General features: G+C 35.8%; 1 pseudogene; it reads right to left on the bottom strand.

Moving 5' to 3' along the window:
- Window positions 1-2573: 2573 nt before the first annotated feature.
- Window positions 2574-3244, bottom strand: LOC119543295 (annotated as a pseudogene).
- Between the last annotated feature and the right edge of the window lie 1908 nt (window positions 3245-5152).

Here is a 5152-nt window from a genome sequence, read left to right as displayed (position 1 = left end):
TCTGGTTGCTTCCAGATAAATGGTGATGGTAAAACTGTGAATGTTGTAGGAAAGATGGGGATTCTACCAGGGCAACATAGACATCTGGGGCCTTCTTCACATGCTGCTGCTACTGAGGTCAGGAGATGGGAAATCATATCCAGAGCATCTCAAGAGCTCCGTGAAGTTTGGGCTTCACCCTTGATTTTGGGGAATCAAGTTATCAAGGCTAGAGGAAGGTAAACTCTCCCAGGGCAGACACAACTTTGGCACTCTCTCTTGACTCTTACAAATGGAGATGCATAGGATTGTATTCTAAGAATTCTAAGTTAATTGCTATTATTTTTATTATTTATCAACACTTTTAGACTGTTTTCACTAGAGATCATACTCCTCGATCATTCCCATGTTTTTCTCTTCTTCCTGGACATGAGTATCAGAATGCATTTCTTAACACCTTTTGAGAGCTACATGATTGAGTTTTGGAGTGAGATGCATAAATCCTCCTGTTTACTTTTCAAAACATCCTCTTCTTTCCATAAGTTTTATAGTTACTTTTCCCTTTTAATTATTTTAATATTACTTGTTTTGTGACGTTGAAATAGCTCTATTATTTCAAATTCTAAAATATAAATCTCCTGTTTCCTCATTTGACTTCAGAGTAGATCATATGGCTTGTATTCTGTCTTAATCTTAATCCAACAAAGCCCATTCATACCCCTACACTCCACCTCAGTTGTTTTGTTCTGGCATTTGCTGGGTGTCACACAATTTTTCTTGACCCAGAGGTTATTTTATCATTAATTTTTCTTTTTAAGGATCCCTGCACCAAGAAGTCAGCATAATTTTGAGTTTCACACTCCGGCATTTTAGATGCTTAGTGGGAGTTTTTCCTCTCACTCAGAATCCAGGGCTTTTTCCTCTCACTCAGAATCCAGGGCATTGACAGAACCCATTGCCATTTGCATGGGCCAAAGGGAAGGATCCATATAAACCTCCTTTTACTTGGAGCAAACATTCTATGGTCCATTTTTTTTGTGTGTTCATTTGTTTGCTGTTAAGAGCAAGGATTAGTGGCACAGTTAAAGTTTTTTTTTTTTTTATTGACTAATGGTGCCAGTGTATCTGACAAAATTTAGGGTGTTCCAAGCATGTACTTGGGTGAGTGATTTAGGCTCATTCAAATGGGATGGAATTGGTCAAATTTGTTGAAAGGGTTTTGTTTATATAAAAATATTTTTATTGAATACAAGTAAAAATACAAGCGTGAGTACATTTGTACTTTGTGTAATGTGAGACAAAATCTAGCCAATGCAGAGGAAATAGGGAATATCTAAAACTCTTCATTCTGACAGCATAAAGACAAAACAACAGATTGACTCAATGCTCCTTTTTAAGTCACTGTTTTGCCATTACGTAAACAATACTTAAATGAATACATTAATCAAGCAATTTATTTCAACAATTTTTGATGTCTGCTTTCTATTATTTTTTCTGTATCTTGTGACACCACAACAATGGAGCATGATATATTGAGAACTCTAAAATTAATTAAAGGGCCACGAAATTGTGCAGATCTATCACCATTAAAATGACAAGAGTGAGTGAAACAGAATCTTAAATGCCAACAAGAGAAAACAGGAACGTTGTTATCTCAAGATGCAAATATTTTATCATATTTACATCTGGTTCCTTTCTCTGTCCATCAGTTCTTTGTCCCCTGTGGCAGATTGAATGATGTACCCCAGAAAAAAAAAAAAAAACATATTCTTAATACTGATCTATTCCTGTGGGTGTGAACCAATTGTAAATAAGACCATTTTTTCCTTTTTTGCTCTGGTTTTCTTTTATTTAATCAAAGATTGGTGGATAAACATAAATACAGCACAATTACTTCAGATCATTCTTCAAATTGTATACACACAGACTGATAAACGTAATCTGAAAGAAACCTACAGACAGGAATGAAATGCATACAGCTTTTTCTTTCCTCACTCAAATTTTTAAACCGTACAACCTTAGAATCTCATCAGCATACACTCTCCTGTGACAAATGATTCAGACATAAATAGAGGGTGCAAAAAAACTATATGCTAACATATGTATAACTTTTGTTAATGAAAAAAACAGAAGCAGCCATAATGGTTAAGATACATTCAGTTACTGATAACTAGTTGTGCCCCAAGGGACATTATCAAAAGAGAACTCGTGCTGCAGAGAAAAGCTGTATATACATGCACAGTGAGAAAATAAACAGCAAGTTAATGCACGCATGTTTAATACTGGAAAAATCACAGCCCTCCAAAATTTCTCCACGTTTGTTATAAAGAGCCCTCTGCACTCAACTAAAATTAAAATGATCTTAAAAGGATAATGTAAAATTTACTTAAGTCTTTTCAGCCACAGCAACTGCAATGGAAATAAATGTTCAGAGTTATTTTCAAAACAAAAACAAAAACCTATTCTTTTGAGGACATGCATGATTAAAAGGTCTATGTAAGACATATTGCTTTACATTCCCAATGACTAGGAAAACAAAGCTCATCAATTTTTAGTTTGCAGATGGTCAAAGGATTTTGTATTCCAGCAGGAGTTCAAATCTTATGGATCTTTTCACCAACTACTGGATTTTCTTTTCTGATTTTCTCAGCAGCATCAGCTTTATAATTGCAAGAGCAATTGTGTACATCTGAGTAAAGGTGTACACCACAGTAAACATTTCCACACCAGCATTCAAACCCGGTAAGTCCCACTTTCTTCCTGCACATGAAACAGCAATTCTTCTTTTGTTTTGGTTTTTCAAGAGACTTGCTTTGCTCTTCTGATGTCTAATGTGCCATATCTGATACTGAAGATGGAGGATCACATTCAAGAGGAACAAGGCCTTCTGTTCTGGGTCCTTGCAGATCTTCTGTTTTCAGGTACTGCTTTGTCACAAATGTACTGTCCTCTTGGGAAGATGCTACAGATTCTGATAAAAGTGACTGATTCGATACAGGACTTGGCTGCATAGATGAAAATGTAGAGTCTAATGTTGACCGAACTGCTGGGACACTGTCATCTGTGCACTGAACTGGTAAAGATTCAGAAAGACTACTGACAGAAGCTACAAGGGGGCTTATTCTAACATTCCTACTATTCTGTATTTGAAGATGCTCTCTATAGTACACTGAACACACATGCCATTTATACAAGGGTTACCATAAAATCCGTGGCCAGTGGAACAAAGCATAGCCACTGGGCTGTGATTAGTTTCTTGAGCCATGTTCTTCTGTTTCACACTCTGATAAAAAATATAGGGATTTTGGATTAGGGATGCTCTGTAGTTCTCTTTCTGTATAGTAGTCCCCAGTTCCCTATGTCAGGTTGTCTTTCCTGTTATTGCTTTGCACAGTTGAGGTTGACGAGCAAACAGCTGTCCTATATCTTGAGACAGACATTAGCTTCCTGCCTTCCCTATCCTCAATAAGCAGCTACTTAAAGTTTGGATTCTATGCAAGAAAACATTTTAAAGCCTTCAGTGTTTTACTGCAGCAGACTTCAGATTCATTCCTGGAGGCGGCTTTCTCCGCCTGACGTGCAGCCGCCGCCACAGGTCACCCCCGGTGAATCAATAGGACCTTTTGGAGATATTATTTTTAGTTAAGGTGTGGCCAAACTGAAATAGGTTAACCCTTAATCCTATAACTGGAGGCTTTATAAAGAGACCACATGGAGGAGTAGAAGCTGGAAGTCTACAGATCCCAGGAGAGACGGGAGAGGACATCACTTCATGATGGACAAGCCCAGTACCCAAGGATCACCAGCAGCTAGCCCCAGAATGCCACAGTCTTCAGGGAGTAACCATCGTCTTGCTGATGCCTCAATTTTGGACTTTTCCTAGTCTCAAAACCATGAGCCAATAAATTCATGTTGTTAAATTAACCCATTGTGTGGTGTCTATCTTAGCAGCCAGGAAACTAAGACATCCCTCTTTTTCTGCTTTTCTCCTCTGTCTTCTCAGGAGTAAACATAAATATTTCTCAGGAGTAAATAGAAATCCTTATCATTTTTTCTTGCAGACAATTTGGGGTTGGGGGGACCTGGTTTAGACACTTATCCTCAGCATCTCATCTCAGCTCAAAATATTTATTTGAGCATATTTGTACAAACAAAGGCAGTTTTCTTCTTAAGAAGATTTCTGGTTCCCTATATTATGCAAAATGATTTATAAACCTTATGCCAATGATTTTTTTTTCTACAACACTGGGGTTTTATTTTGTTATTTATAGAAAAGGAAATAACAGAAAGGCATTTCAAATAATTTTTCCAATTTCACAGCTGAATAAAACATACAATGGAAACTATAGAAAGTACTTTAAATATTTAATATTACATTGAATTTTCCTTGCCTTCATTTCTTTTTCTTCACTTTAAAATAGTGCTCCTTTTCACAAAGAACAAAAAGATTAAATATGTATTTGACATAATATAAAAATAATAACTACCATTTATCAAATAATTCATATATGTCAAATACTGTGTTAAGCACTTTACATCTATTACCTCATTTAATTTTGACAACTCTTCAAGATATATATTATCATTATTCCCCATTGACATTCGCATTTATCCTGCATTTAGAAGAGTCTGAGTCCTACAGAGATGGAATAGGTTGTCTAATACATTTCCAAGCTAGGATAGTGCAAACCTCTTCTGTCTGCATATAAATCAGTGATCTAATCAGTATTCCATAGTTTGACCTTGGTTAACTGACATAAAAATCAAGAGTTGGTTTTCAAACTTCTAGATAGCAAGAAGCTTTCTTAAACTTACTTTGAATTTTACACACTTGCTAACACGGTAAGTTTGCAACAAATATTCATTTAATGAATGAATTGATACAAGAACAAAGAATATATTTTAAAAATATTTGAAGCACCTAAAAGGTCTTACATGTAAACCATAGCATTGCATAAAATTTTACCTATTTTTCTTTCACAATTTGAAATAAAAAGAGGAAATAGAGCACTTAAGTTTTTGCCTCATTTTTTTTTCATGTGCCTTTTTCCACACTGGGGGCTATAAAATTTAGAATCTGACCATTTTTGAAATTCTGACCAGGGAAACTGCAAACTATCACTCTTTTTTAATGAAAGGGAATAATAAATTCTCCATTGAACATGCATTAATG

Source organism: Choloepus didactylus, chromosome 8 (genome assembly GCF_015220235.1).
Source record: "Choloepus didactylus isolate mChoDid1 chromosome 8, mChoDid1.pri, whole genome shotgun sequence".
Classification (NCBI taxonomy): domain Eukaryota; kingdom Metazoa; phylum Chordata; class Mammalia; order Pilosa; family Megalonychidae; genus Choloepus; species Choloepus didactylus.
Note: the sequence above shows the minus strand (reverse complement) of the source record. Positions and strands in the feature narration are given on the sequence as shown.